General features: G+C 46.2%; 1 long non-coding RNA gene across 1 annotated transcript in view; it reads right to left on the minus strand.

The window, feature by feature from the left end:
- Positions 1–1,773, minus strand: part of LOC144952794 (uncharacterized) — a 29,616-nt gene extending 27,843 nt beyond the window's left edge. Inside the window, exon 1 of the long non-coding RNA XR_013640695.1 lies at positions 1,415–1,773. This is a non-coding gene — a long non-coding RNA (uncharacterized LOC144952794). The remainder of the gene's footprint in view (positions 1–1,414) is intronic.
- Positions 1,774–15,612: the final 13,839 nt, after the last annotated feature.

A 15,612-nucleotide genomic window follows, 5' to 3' on the forward strand; every position in this document is an offset into this window, starting at 1 on the left:
ACCACCAGTTAGTGCTGTTACATAGTCACGAATTTCCTGATGTTGCTAGCGCTAATTGCCTGCGAAACGTCGTACTTTAGATGGTAAATGTTGCGTGGATTTTCTCTCGGTTAGTGCTGTTACCTAGTCACGAATTTCCTGATTAAGCTAGCGGTAATTGCCTGCGAAACGTCGTACTTTAGACGGTAAATGTTGCGTGGATTTGCTCTCGGTTAGTGCTGTTACCTAGTCACGAATTTCCTGATGAAGCTAGCGGTAATTGCCTGCGAAACGTCGTACTTTAGATGGTAAATGTTGCGTGGATTTGCTCTCGGTTAGTGCTGTTACCTAGTCACGAATTTCCTGATGAAGCTAGCGGTAATTGCCTGCGAAACGTCGTATTTTAGATGGTAAATGTTGCGTGGATTTGCTCTCGGTTAGTGCTGTTACCTCGTCACGAATTTCCTGATGAAGCTAGCGGTAATTGCCTGCGAAACGTCGTACATTAGATGGTAAATGTTGCGTGGATTTGCTCTCGGTTAGTGCTGTTACCTCGTCACGAATTTCCTGATGAAGCTAGCGGTAATTGCCTGCGAAACGTCGTATTTTAGATGGTAAATGTTGTGTGGATTTGCTCTCCGACACACCACCAATTAGTGCTGTTACCTAGTCACGAATTTCCTGATGAAGCTAGTGGTAATTGCCTGCGAAACGTCGTACATTAGATGGTAAATGTTGCGTGGATTTGCTCTCGGTTAGTGCTGTTACCTAGTCACGAATTTCCTGATGAAGCTAGCGGTAATTGCCTGCGAAACGTCGTACTTTAGATGGTAAATGTTGCGTGGATTTTCTCTCGGTTAGTGCTGTTACCTCGTCACGAATTTCCTGATGAAGCTAGCGGTAATTGCCTGCGAAACGTCGTACTTTAGATGGTAAATGTTGCGTGGATTTTCTCTCAGACACACCACCAGGTAGTGCTGTTACCTCGTCACGAATTTCCTGATGAAGCTAGCGGTAATTGCCTGTGAAACGTCGTATTTTAGATGGTAAATGTTGCGTGGATTTGCTCTCGGTTAGTGCTGTTACCTAGTCACGAATTTCCTGATGAAGCTAGTGGTAATTGCCTGCGAAACGTCGTACTTTAGATGGTTAATGTTGTGTAAATTCTCTTCTCAAACACAGTTTCATAGCGGTAACGAATTGCCACGTTCTGTTAACGCGACAAACCTTAACAGAATTAGCAGAGTCGGGTGGTGGTGACGACGACGGCTTTCACGACACAACATTGACTTACGGCCCCTCACAAAAATAACAATAAAACTATGGATCTTAACACCTGTTCTATTGACGATTTCGTCAAATAAAAGCAACGGCATTGTAAAAAAACGCTACGCCTCCGGCGATATAGAAACACGATCATCGTGACAGCACTCACCCGGACCGCCCTCCTCAGATTGCCGCAGAGACTCGCCTGAGGTAAAAAAAAGGAAATGTATTTGCTTTTTAAAAAAAAAATGTTGAGGGGTTTAAAAAAAATAAAATAAAAATAAACACCAAACCCCGATTGCTAAACAACGACGCCGCCTTTAGCCGAAGCGAATCGAGCGAAGTTTGTTTGCGACTTGTTATATTTTTCACAAAATCGTGCAATAGTTTATGTTTTAAATTAGACGGTTTGAGAAGAAATGTGTTAATTTGCGTTCGTTAAAATCGAAAACGCAAAATCAGCCGCCACAAGCAGTCGGAGCAGCGCCGCGCGAAGCTTTAAGGTGGGGCCCGCAGTGGTGAGGGGGGGGGACGTCACGTGACACGCGGGGAGGGGTGGAAGTGACGTCAACCGGTTAAAGCCCCGCCCCCCGCATCTCCCGCGAAGTGGACATCTTAGGTGGGGAAGGGTGAAGGCGGCCATCTTACGTAAGGGGTGGGAGGTTGTAACCGTAGCCGAGGCCCGCAGTGGTGAGGGAGGGGACGTCACGTGACGCGCGGGGAGGGGTGGAAGTGACGTCAACCGGTTAAAGCCCCGCCCCCCGCATCTCCCGCGAAGCGGACATCTTAGGTGGGGAAGGGTGAAGGCGGCCATCTTACGTGAGGAGCGGGAGGTTATCATAGGCGGGGCCCGCAGTGGTGAGGGAGGGGAATGTCACGTGACGCGCGGGGAGGGGTGGAAGTGACGTCAACCGGTTAAAGCCCCGCCCCCCGCATCGACCCCCGCGAAGCGGACATCTTAGGTGGGGAAGGGTGAAGGCGGCCATCTTACGTAAGGGACGGGAGGTTGGAACCATAGACGAGGCCCGCAGTGGAGGGGGAGGGGACGTCACGTGACGTCCGGGGAGGGGGGGAAGTGACGTCACCCGGTTAAAGCCCCCCCCCCCGCATATCTCTTCCCTCTAGCAGACATCTTAGGTGGGGAAGAGAGGCTGCATCGGCAAATGTTTTACTGTAATTGTAGGGATAGGCGGGCGGGGGTTGATGGGATCAGTAGGGGTTGAGGGCATCGGCAAATATCGTTTACTGCAATTGTAGGGGAAGACGTCCAGACGGTAAGACGGCCATCTTACGTAGGGAAGGCGGCCATCTTACGTAAGGAATGCGGCCATCTTACGTAGGGAAGGCGGCCATCTTACATAGGGAAGGCGGCCATCTTACGTAGGGAAGGCGACCATCTTCGTTGCTAATCACCAGCGAAACGTCATACTCAAAATTGTAAATGTTGTGGGTTTACTTCCCAGCGCCGAAGTAATAACTCATTGGCACCCTTTGTTTACGTGACAAACCTTGATAATTGATTCTTTACCCTTCTATCTGGCAACAAAACTGACACCTTTTTACAAGGAGTCATGTTTGAATAGACCGCAATACCTGCAGTCGTAATACAAACAAAAGAACACAACTCTGATGATGTATGCACTGTCCTTGAAGTTGATTGGTCCACACCCGAGACAGCTTTCCTTAGAGCCTAGTCTCACATGGGTTGGACCAGATGACGCCAAAAGGCGCACAACTCAACGACAATGCACCATCAGAGTATGAGAGCTCGGGGCAAGCATCTACACTATGGGAACCTCATTTGCCAGTAAAAATATGATAATTGATTCTTTACCCTTCTATCTGGCAACAAAACTGACACCTTTTTACAAGGAGTCATGTTTGAATAGACCGCAATACCTGCAGTCATAATACAAACAAAAGAACATAACTCTGATAATGTGCACTGTCCTTGAAGTTGATTGGTCCACACCCGAGACAGCTTTCCTTAGAGCCTAGTCTCACATGGGTTGGACCAGATGACGCCAAAAGGCGCACAACTCAACGACAATGCACCATCAGAGTATGAGAGCTCGGGGCAAGCATCTACACTATGGGAACCTCATTTGCCAGTAAAAATATGATAATTGATTCTTTACCCTTCTATCTGGCAACAAAACTGACACCTTTTTACAAGGAGTCATGTTTGAATAGACCGCAATACCTGCAGTCATAATACAAACAAAAGAACATAACTCTGATAATGTGCACTGTCCTTGAAGTTGATTGGTCCACACCCGAGACAGCTTTCCTTAGAGCCTAGTCTCACATGGGTTGGACCAGATGACGCCAAAAGGCGCACAACTCAACGACAATGCACCATCAGAGTATGAGAGCTCGGGGCAAGCATCTACACTATGGGAACCTCATTTGCCAGTAAAAATATGATAATTGATTCTTTACCCTTCTATCTGGCAACAAAACTGACACCTTTTTACAAGGAGTCATGTTTGAATAGACCGCAATACCTGCAGTCATAATACAAACAAAAGAACATAACTCTGATAATGTGCACTGTCCTTGAAGTTGATTGGTCCACACCCGAGACAGCTTTCCTTAGAGCCTAGTCTCACATGGGTTGGACCAGATGACGCCAAAAGGCGCACAACTCAACGACAATGCACCATCAGAGTATGAGAGCTCGGGGCAAGCATCTACACTATGGGAACCTCATTTGCCAGTAAAAATATGATCATATTTTTACTGGCAAATGAGGTTCCCATAGTGTAGATGCTTGCCCCGAGCTCTCATACTCTGATGGTGCATTGTCGTTGAGTTGTGCGCCTTTTGGCGTCATCTGGTCCAACCCATGTGAGACTAGGCTCTAAGGAAAGCTGTCTCGGGTGTGGACCAATCAACTTCAAGGACAGTGCACATTATCAGAGTTATGTTCTTTTGTTTGTATTATGACTGCAGGTATTGCGGTCTATTCAAACATGACTCCTTGTAAAAAGGTGTCAGTTTTGTTGCCAGATAGAAGGGTAAAGAATCAATTATCATATTTTTACTGGCAAATGAGGTTCCCATAGTGTAGATGCTTGCCCCGAGCTCTCATACTCTGATGGTGCATTGTCGTTGAGTTGTGCGCCTTTTGGCGTCATCTGGTCCAACCCATGTGAGACTAGGCTCTAAGGAAAGCTGTCTCGGGTGTGGACCAATCAACTTCAAGGACAGTGCACATTATCAGAGTTATGTTCTTTTGTTTGTATTATGACTGCAGGTATTGCGGTCTATTCAAACATGACTCCTTGTAAAAAGGTGTCAGTTTTGTTGCCAGATAGAAGGGTAAAGAATCAATTATCATATTTTTACTGGCAAATGAGGTTCCCATAGTGTAGATGCTTGCCCCGAGCTCTCATACTCTGATGGTGCATTGTCGTTGAGTTGTGCGCCTTTTGGCGTCATCTGGTCCAACCCATGTGAGACTAGGCTCTAAGGAAAGCTGTCTCGGGTGTGGACCAATCAACTTCAAGGACAGTGCACATTATCAGAGTTATGTTCTTTTGTTTGTATTATGACTGCAGGTATTGCGGTCTATTCAAACATGACTCCTTGTAAAAAGGTGTCAGTTTTGTTGCCAGATAGAAGGGTAAAGAATCAATTATCATATTTTTACTGGCAAATGAGGTTCCCATAGTGTGACAAACCTTACTAACTGGTGCTTTAACCCAAAACAAAAAACATTCATTTTGGATCTTTGTGGGGTGGTAGGACATTCATTGCAGAGGGAGGCGGCCATCTTGCGTGGGGGGGAGGCGGCCATCTTGCGTGGGGGGGGAGGAGGCGGCCATCTTGCGTGGGGGAGGCGGCCATCTTGCGTGGGGGGGGGGCGGCCATCTTTCGTGGGGGAGGCGGCCATCTTGTGTGGGGGGAGGCGGCCATCTTGCGTGGGGGGAGGCGGCCATCTTGCGTGGGGGGGGGGGGCGGCCATCTTGCGTGGGGGAGGCGGCCATCTTGCGTGGGGGGAGGCGGCCATCTTGCGTGGGGGGGGGAGGGCGGCCATCTTGCGTGGGGGGAGGCGGCCATCTTGTTCCCCGTGATGTAAACAAGTGCCATTGCCCGAAACGTCGCCTGTTCTATATATTTGTTGCCTTTCAACGCTCCACACAAAGACAAAGATGCCCCGTGCCAGCCCTATAATAGATTGTAAGTGCAAGCGAGCAGCAGCCGATGGCGCACACACGATTAAAGACTGTAACAGACTGGTGTCATCTGGTCCAACACCACTAAAGAAAGCCGTCTCGGGTGTGGACCAATCAACTTCAATGATAGTGCATATTATTATCATTATCAGAGTTGCTTCTTTTTTTTGCTTTTTTGACTGTTTGTGTTGTGGTCATTGCAAACATGATGCCTTGAATTAAGGTGTCAGTTTTGTACCAGTTTAAAGGGTAAAAACCTACCATTATATTTTGCCACTGGTAAAAGAGATCTCATAGTGTAAATGTTTACCCCGAACTCTCAATACTCTGATATTGCACTGTTTTTGAGTTGTACGCCTTCTGGTGTCATCTGGTCCAACACCAATTGGGACTAAGGCTCTAAAGAAAGCCGTCTCGGGTGTGGACCAATCAACTTCAAGGACAGTGCATATTATTATCATTATCAGAGTTGCTTCTTTTTGTTTGCTTTTTTGACGGCTTGCATCGTGGTTATTGCAAACATGATGCCTTGAATTAAGGTGTCAGTTTTGTACCAGTTGAAAGGGTAAAAACCTATTACTATATTTTGCATTTTGACTGCTTGTGTTGTGGTTATTGCAAACATGATGCCTTGAATTAAGGTGTCAGTTTTGTACCAGTTTAAAAGGGTAAAAACCTACTACTATATTTTGCCACTGCTAAAAGAGATCTCATAGAGCGACCAGCACTGTCCATTTGCATGACGGTGACGTCACACCACCGCAATCCCCTCCAGGGTTAATTAATTAGATGCGGGGGTGGGGGGTGAAAATCATTTTTCATTAATTAGAGCGTCCTGATCAATAGTTTCCCGGTACGACGACGGGAGGAGGGGTGGGGGTGGTAGGGGGAGGGGCTCGATCCATGTTAGGGGGTGTGGGGGGGGCCCATTGGATCGATCGATCGATGGGGAGACAAAGGCGGCCGGGCGTGGTGCTGTCCGCCCCCCATAGGTGCTACTCGCTTGCAGCACTTGCCCACGAACAGTCTCTTGTTAGAGGCTACACGGGGGATCTTTGTCTTTGTTGGGTTTGGCCTTGAAATTAACTATATATATATTATAGGCGACGTTTCAGGCAATGGACCAAAAAAATTCCGCCTGCTGTATTTGTTTTCACGCGAAGACGATCGCTTAAGCTGCGATCGAAACGTCGTGTTATTTTTCGATTGAAAGCTTTCGTGACTGCAGGGATTCATCTTCTTGGTTCTTTCGGTAAAGTCGTCACGTAGAAGGGAAATAATAAAATAATAAAAATAAAACTTCATAAAATAAGAAAAATAAAACATGATCAAATAATGAAAATAAAACATAATAAAATAATAAAAATACAATATAATAAAATAAAAGTAAAACATAATAAAATAAGAAAAATAAAACACAATAAAATAATACAAATAAAACATTATAAAATTTCGATTTAAAGCTTTCGTGACTGCAGGGATTCATCTTCTTGGTTCTTTCGGTAAAGTCGTCACGTAGAAGGGAAATAATAAAATAATACAAATAAAACTTCATAAAATACAATTCTCACGACGTTTCGGCCACAACGCAAGCAGCCGTCCTCAGGTGAAGAACAGGTCTGTCGAGAAGACAGCGTCTGACAGACGCTGTTCTTAACCTGAGGACGGCTGCTTGCGTTGTGGCCGAAACGTCGTGAGAATTATTTTATTATGTTTTATTTTTATTATTTTATTATTTCTATTGTTTTTATTTTAATTTTAGTTATTATTTAAATAATTGTTATAATTTTTTTATTGCTATTATTTGTATTGGTTTATTATTTGTTTTTTTTCTATCTACGTGGCTTTACCGAAAGACCCAAAAAGAATATGAACACAATGCGTCAATTTAATTAAATCCCTCACCACCACCACACCTCACCCGCGCCACTCTGCGTCGACCACCACCACTGCCACCACCGTCGCCTCTGTCAAACCCACGTGTCTCAATGGGTCCACCACAGTTCAACGTCTGTGCTCATCAGCAGGCCATGTGTGTGTCTCTCTAACACGGCCATCGTGAACCCCCTGAGAGAGACACCCAGACCCAGGGCTTGAACCCAGACTCTCAGTGTCTCTGACACGGCCATCGTGAACCCCCTGAGAGAGAGACACCCAGACCCAGGGCTTGAACCCAGGCTCTCAGTGTCTCTAACACGGCCATCGTGAACCCCCTGAGAGAGAGACACACCCAGACCCAGGGCTTGAACCCAGACTCTCAGTGTCTCTAACACGGCCATCGTAAACCCCCTGAGAGAGACACACCCAGATCCAGGGCTTGAATTCAGGCTCTCAATGTCTCTGACACGGCCATCGTGAACCCCCTGAGAGAGAGAGACACACCCAGACCCAGGGCTTGAACCCAGGCTCCCAGTGTCTCCGACACGGCCATCGTGAACCCCCTGAGAGAGAGACACCCAGACCCAGGGCTTGAACCCAGACTCTCAGTATCTCCGACACGGCCACTATGAACCTATTCAGCCACCTTGTACGAAGCCGGACTGTGAATCAGTGAAGATGTGCAGCATCTGTGTGACGAATAGATTCAGTGGTGAATGCATCTTTATTCTGAAAGCATAGGAAAGCAGAGGTACCACTGCATACAGTATAAATATATGCAGGGTGGCCCAAAAGGACACACATGTATTTTAACAAATCTAATTAGCTCATGTGATTTGTTAAAATAAATATAATAACCCTATGTGATGCCTTCAGATTAATTAAATCACCGCATGTGATTGGTTAAGATATATATAATAACCATATGTGATGTGTTAAAATAAATGGAACAACCTTATGTGATTTTAAAATGAATATAATAACGCTGTGTGATGTTGAAATGCATGTAATAACCCTGCGTGATTGTGGATAATTACGGATAAAACCCCTCTGTTGTCCTGACTTTTGGACCACCCTGTATTTAGGCATATTATGTAAAAAGCCACTCACACAATCACAGACGTGAAAACATACGGAAGAAAACAAAAACACAATAGTGGTGCAAACATGTTAGGGATAACCACCGTTAACGCGATAACTAACGAACTAACTCACCAGATTTTTCGATTTGCGTTGTGGCCGAAACGTCGTGAGAATTATTTGTATATCTTTTATTTGTATCATTGTATTACTTCCCTTCTACGTGACTTTACCGAAAGAACCAAGAAGATGACTCACGAGACATTGTAGAGAGGGAGAGAAAGAGACTTGCAAATCCGACCTCCAAATTCACGTCTATGGGTCTCTGAGTGAGTCCATGGGTCTCTGTTGTGAGTCTATGGGTCTGTGATGGTGTATATGGGTCTCTGAGTGAGTCCATGGGTCTCTGTTGTGAGTCTATGGGTCTGTGATGGTGTATATGGGTCTCTGAGTGAGTCCATGGGTCTCTGCTGTGAGTCTATGGGTCTCTGTGTGCGTCTATGGGTCTGTGATGGTGTATATGGGTCTCTGAGTGAGTCTATGGGTCTCTGTGTGCGTCTATGGGTCTGTGATGGTGTATATGGGTCTCTGAATGAGTCCATGGGTCTCTGTGTGCGTCTATGGGTCTGTGATGGTGTATATGGGTCTCTGAGTGAGTCCATGGGTCTCTGAGTGAGTCCATGGGTCTCTGTGTGCGTCTATGGGTCTGTGATGGTGTATATGGGTCTCTGAGTGAGTCCATGGGTCTCTGTGTGCGTCTATGGGTCTGTGATGGTGTATATGGGTCTCTGAGTGAGTCCATGGGTCTCTGTTGTGAGTCTATGGGTCTGTGATGGTGTATATGGGTCTCTGAGTGAGTCCATGGGTCTCTGCTGTGAGTCTATGGGTCTCTGTGTGCGTCTATGGGTCTGTGATGGTGTATATGGGTCTCTGAGTGAGTCTATGGGTCTCTGTGTGCGTCTATGGGTCTGTGATGGTGTATATGGGTCTCTGAATGAGTCCATGGGTCTCTGTGTGCGTCTATGGGTCTGTGATGGTGTATATGGGTCTCTGAGTGAGTCCATGGGTCTCTGAGTGAGTCCATGGGTCTCTGTGTGCGTCTATGGGTCTGTGATGGTGTATATGGGTCTCTGAGTGAGTCCATGGGTCTCTGTTGTGAGTCTATGGGTCTGTGATGGTGTATATGGGTCTCTGAGTGAGTCCATGGGTCTCTTCTGTGAGTCTATGGGTCTCTGTGTGCGTCTATGGGTCTGTGATGGTGTATATGGGTCTCTGAGTGAGTCCATGGGTCTGTGCTGTGAGTCTATGGGTCTCTGTGTGCGTCTATGGGTCTGTGATGGTGTATATGGGTCTCTGTGTGAGTCTATGGGTCTCTGTGTGAGTCTATGGGTCTCTGTGTGGGTCTATGTCTCTCTGTGTGAGTCTATGACTCTCTGTGTGAGTCTGTGTCTCTCTGTGTGAGTCTGTGTCTCTCTGTGTGAGTCTGTGTCTCTCTGTGTGAGTCTATGTCTCTCTGTGTGAGTCTATGGGTCGCTGTGTGAGTCTATGTCTCTGTGTGTGAGTCTATGTCTCTCTGTGTGAGTCTATGTCTCTCTGTGTGAGTCTATGTCTCTCTGTGTGAGTCTATGGGTCTCTGTGTGAGTCTGTGTCTCTCTGTGTGAGTCTATGTCTCTCTGTGTGAGTCTATGTCTCTCTGTGTGGGTCTGTGTCTCTCTGTGTGAGTCTATGTCTCTCTGTGTGAGTCTATGTCTCTCTGTGTGAGTCTATGGGTCTCTGTGTGAGTCTGTGTCTCTCTGTGTGAGTCTGTGTGTCTCTCTGTGTGAGTCTGTGTGTCTCTCTGTGTGAGTCTATGTCTCTCTGTGTGAGTCTATGTCTCTCTGTGTGAGTCTATGGGTCTCTGTGTGAGTCTGTGTCTCTCTGTGTGAGTCTATGTCTCTCTGTGTGAGTCTATTGGTCTCTGTGTGAGTCTATGTCTCTCGGTGTGAGTCTGTGTCTCTCTGTGTGAGTCTATGTCTCTCTGTGTGAGTCTATGTCTCTCTGTGTGAGTCTGTGGGTCTCTGTGTGAGTCTATGTCTCTCTGTGTGAGTCTATGTCTCTCTGTGTGAGTCTGTGTCTCTCTGTGTGAGTCTATGGGTCTCTGTGTGAGTCTATGTCTCTCTGTGTGAGTCTATGTCTCTCTGCGTGAGTCTATGGGTCTGTGATGGTGTATATGGGTCTCTGTGTGAGTCTGTGTCTCTCGGTCTGAGTCTGTGTCTCTCGGTGTGAGTCTATGTCTCTCTGTGTGAGTCTATGGGTCTCTGTGTGAGTCTATGTCTCTCTGTGTGAGTCTGTGTCTCTCTGTGTGAGTCTATGGGTCTCTGTGTGAGTCTATGGGTCTCTGTGTGAGTCTGTGTGTCTCTCTGTGTGAGTCTATGTCTCTCTGCGTGAGTCTATGGGTCTGTGATGGTGTATATGGGTCTCTGTGTGAGTCTGTGTCTCTCGGTGTGAGTCTATGTCTCTCTGTGTGAGTCTATGTCTCTCTGTGTGAGTCTATGTCTCTCTGTGTGAGTCTGTGTCTCTCTGTGTGAGTCTATGTCTCTCTGTGTGAGTCTGTGTCTCTCTGTGTGAGTCTATGTCTCTCTGTGTGAGTCTATGGGTCTCTGTGTGAGTCTATGTCTCTCTGTGTGAGTCTATGTCTCTCTGTGTGAGTATATGTCTCTCTGTGTGAGTCTATGTCTCTCTGTGTGAGTCTGTGTCTCTCGGTGTGAGTCTATGTCTCTCGGTGTGAGTCTATGGGTCTCTGTGTGAGTCTATGGGTCTCTGTGTGAGTCTATGGGTCTCTGTGTGAGTCTATGTCTCTCTGTGTGAGTCTGTGTCTCTCTGTGTGAGTCTATGTCTCTCTGTGTGAGTCTATGTCTCTCTGTGTGAGTCTATGTCTCTCTGTGTGAGTCTATGGTTCTCTTTGTGAGTCTATGTCTCTCTGTGTGAGTCTATGGGTCTCTGTGTGAGTCTATGGGTCTCTGTGTGAGTCTATGTCTCTCTGTGTGAGTCTATGGGTCTCTGTGTGAGTCTATGGGTCTCTGTGTGAGTCTATGGGTCTCTGTGTGAGTCTATGGGTCTCTGCGTGAGTCTATGGGTCTCTGTGTGAGTCTATGTCTCTCTGTGTGAGTCTGTGTCTCTCGGTGTGAGTCTATGTCTCTCTGTATGAGTCTATGGGTCTCTGTGTGAGTCTGTGTCTCTCTGTGTGAGTATATGTCTCTCTGTGTGAGTCTGTGTCTCTCTGTGTGAGTCTGTGTCTCTCTGTGTGAGTCTATGTCTCTCTGTGTGAGTCTGTGTCTCTCGGTGTGAGTCTATGGGTCTCTGTGTGAGTCTATGTCTCTCTGTGTGAGTCTATGGGTCTCTGTGTGAGTCTATGTCTCTCTGTGTGAGTCTATGGGTCTCTGTGTGAGTCTATGGGTCTCTGTGTGAGTCTATGGGTCTCTGTGTGAGTCTATGTCTCTCTGTGTGAGTCTGTGTCTCTCTGTGTGAGTCTATGGGTCTCTGTGTGAGTCTATGGGTCTCTGTGTGAGTCTATGTCTCTCTGTGTGAGTCTATGGGTCTCTGTGTGAGTCTATGGGTCTCTGTGTGAGTCTGTGTGTCTCTCTGTGTGAGTCTGTGTCTCTCTGTGTGAGTCTGTGTCTCTCTGTGTGAGTCTATGGGTCTCTGTGTGAGTCTGTGTCTCTCGGTGTGAGTCTATGTCTCTCTGTGTGAGTCTATGTCTCTCTGTGTGAGTCTATGGGTCTCTGTGTGAGTCTGTGTCTCTCTGTGTGAGTCTATGTCTCTCTGTGTGAGTCTATGTCTCTCTGTGTGAGTCTGTGTCTCTCGGTGTGAGTCTATGGGTCTCTGTGTGAGTCTGTGTCTCTCTGTGTGAGTCTGTGTCTCTCTGTGTGAGTCTGTGTCTCTCTGTGTGAGTCTATGTCTCTCTGTGTGAGTCTGTGTCTCTCTGTGTGAGTCTATGTCTCTCTGTGTGAGTCTGTGTCTCTCTGTGTGAGTCTATGTCTCTCTGTGTGAGTCTATGTCTCTCTGTGTGAGTCTATGTCTCTCTGTGTGAGTCTATGTCTCTCTGTGTGAGTCTATGGGTCTCTGTGTGAGTCTGTGTCTCTCTGTGTGAGTCTATGTCTCTCTGTGTGAGTCTATGTCTCTCTGTGTGAGTCTGTGTCTCTCGGTGTGAGTCTATGGGTCTCTGTGTGAGTCTGTGTCTCTCTGTGTGAGTCTGTGTCTCTCTGTGTGAGTCTGTGTCTCTCTGTGTGAGTCTATGTCTCTCTGTGTGAGTCTGTGTCTCTCTGTGTGAGTCTATGTCTCTCTGTGTGAGTCTGTGTCTCTCTGTGTGAGTCTATGTCTCTCTGTGTGAGTCTATGTCTCTCTGTGTGAGTCTATGGGTCTCTGTGTGAGTCTATGTCTCTCTGTGTGAGTCTGTGTCTCTCTGTGTGAGTCTATGTCTCTCTGTGTGAGTCTATGTCTCTCTGTGTGAGTCTATGTCTCTCTGTGTGAGTCTATGGGTCTCTGTGTGAGTCTATGTCTCTCTGTGTGAGTCTATGTCTCTCTGTGTGAGTCTATGTCTCTCTGTGTGAGTCTATGTCTCTTTGTGTGAGTCTATGTCTCTCTGTGTGGGTCTATGTCTCTCTGTGTGAGTCTGTGTCTCTCTGTGTGAGTATATGTCTCTCTGTGTGAGTCTATGTGTCTCGGTGCGAGTCTATGGGTCTCTGTGTGAGTCTATGGGTCTCTGTGTGAGTATATGTCTCTCTGTGTGAGTCTATGTCTCTCTGTGTGAGTCTATGTCTCTCTGTGTGAGTCTATGTCTCTCTGTGTGAGTCTATGGGTCTCGGTGCGAGTCTATGGGTCTCTGTGTGAGTCTATGGGTCTCTGTGTGAGTATATGTCTCTCTGTGTGAGTCTATGTGTCTCGGTGCGAGTCTATGGGTCTCTGTGTGAGTCTATGGGTCTCTGTGTGAGTCTGTGTCTCTCTGTGTGAGTATATGTCTCTCTGTGTGAGTCTATGTCTCTCTGTGTGAGTCTATGTCTCTCTGTGTGAGTCTATGGGTCTCTGTGTGAGTCTATGGGTCTCTGTGTGAGTCTATGTCTCTCTGTGTGAGTCTATGTCTCTCTGTGTGAGTCTATGTCTCTCTGTGTGAGTCTATGTCTCTCTGTGTGAGTCTATGTCTCTCTGTGTGAGTCTATGGGTCTCTGCGTGAGTCTATGGGTCTGTGATGGTGTATATGGGTCTCTGTGTGAGTCTATGGGTCTCTGTGTGAGTCTATGGGTCTCTGTGTGAGTCTATGTCTCTCTGTGTGAGTCTATGTCTCTCTGTGTGAGTCTGTGTCTCTCTGTGTGAGTCTGTGTCTCTCTGTGTGAGTCTATGGGTCTCTGTGTGAGTCTGTGTCTCTCTGTGTGAGTCTATGGGTCTCGGTCATCAGCAGGAATGAAACGCGCAGCTGAAACGGGGTAGTAGTAGCGGCGGCGGCGGCGTTGTCGTCGTCGCACTAAGCAGTGGGATGCTGCTGGATGCGTCTAGGGCATCGCGGTTCTTAAACATTTGCTGCAGCCCCTTGTACCCCAGCGTTGGTGTACGGTGATTTTTTTCCGCAATATTTAGCTGTCTTTGCCTTGGATTTTATGTTTGCACTCGGTCACATGTTCACTTTAAGATGTTTTTTGTTCGTGTTTTAGTTTTTTTGTTTGTTGCGGTTGCACCCGATTCAAGAGCCGAATGGCTCACAGGGCTACACCTAAAAAAATTATCCCGTAAAAACAAAGTTTTTCACTATAAATCCTTTATATGCGTGTTCAATGGGCCGCAACCCAGCCCACATTGGTCTTTGAAACGGGCGGCTAGAGTCCTCTCGTCCTCTGGCTTGAGATGGCTGCCACCTATGGGTCAGATGATTGCATGCCACCATTAAGCAATTGGTAATTACATATAAAAAAAAATTTACCTAAAAATTGTAACATTTTGGAAAAACATTTTCAGGAAAATAAATTGTCACGCACAACGAGTCTGTGTAGCAAAATGTCAGCTCGATTGGATCACGGGAAGCGGGTTAAAAAAACGACCGAAAGATTTGCACGGTCGTAAGCGCGCAAAGCAAGCAAGCGAGTGAACTTAATATAAAGGATTTAAAAATGAACTTGAACTTGAACCCCTTTGATTCTGAGAAAGGGCATCTCGCACGCCCGGGCGTCCACGCATCGAGGCGATCTGCTCAGCGTTCCTATCGAGGCTGTAGCTATGGAGTTAACATTGAGGGGGGACCAAATCTTCGAGGGGGTCTAGGGCCCCCCAGAAAAAAAAAAATCTAAATTTGAAAATAAATTTCCTGACATTTTCTGCCTAAAATATTTCAAAATGCACTAACACATGGGATGTACTTTTTACGAATATTTTTACAATAATGTCAAATAGTGTTTAATAATTTGTCTACATTGGCCTTCAAATGAGCAATAGTTGAGTGTCTTCAGCTGTCAGAGGACGACTTTACCTAGAGAGGTAGAGCTGTGGGAGAGGTGTGTGGCACCCTTCCTACTAGCCCCTGACTCAAGGCCGTAGACATGGAGTCAGCATTGGGGGGGGGCAAATCTTACAGGGGGTCTAGGGCCCCCCCCCAGAAAAAAAAAATCTAAATTTGAAAACTCATTTCCTCCCTAAAATATTTAAACATTCACTAACACATGAGATGGACTTATTTTTTAATTTTTTTTACAATAATGTCAAATAGTTTATTGTATTAGATTGCTCTGTTTTTTTTAATTTTTTTCACCTTTTCTTGTTTCATTGTATGTAATAACAGAGATTAGGGATGTATAAAGTACAACCATAACCACAATCATACAAACAGAAATCTATGCATTGATTTATATGAAGACAAGTCCACACATATCGTGGCCAAGGTTCAGCAAATTGTTGTTTTTATTGACATAGCATAGCAATTTATTTTTTATTTTTATAGAAATATATTGGGGGGGACATTTTGAGCATATTTGAATATTGGGGGGGGGGGATGACCCTCCCCCCCCCCAATATATATTATAATTACGTGGTTTTGTGTGTATTGTGTCTGTTGTTGTAATGTACTGACCCCGTGCCCTTACTGGACATCTGTGAAGAAATAGCTTCAGAGCTAATCAAATTCCTCCTGCAGTTTAAATAAATATTCCGATTCCGATAATGAAATTTGAAATTGCTTTGTGCTGCACGCCCGGGGGAAATCTCAACA

This window comes from Lampetra fluviatilis, chromosome 70 (assembly GCF_964198595.1).
Source record: "Lampetra fluviatilis chromosome 70, kcLamFluv1.1, whole genome shotgun sequence".
Taxonomy (NCBI): Eukaryota; Metazoa; Chordata; class Hyperoartia; order Petromyzontiformes; family Petromyzontidae; genus Lampetra; species Lampetra fluviatilis.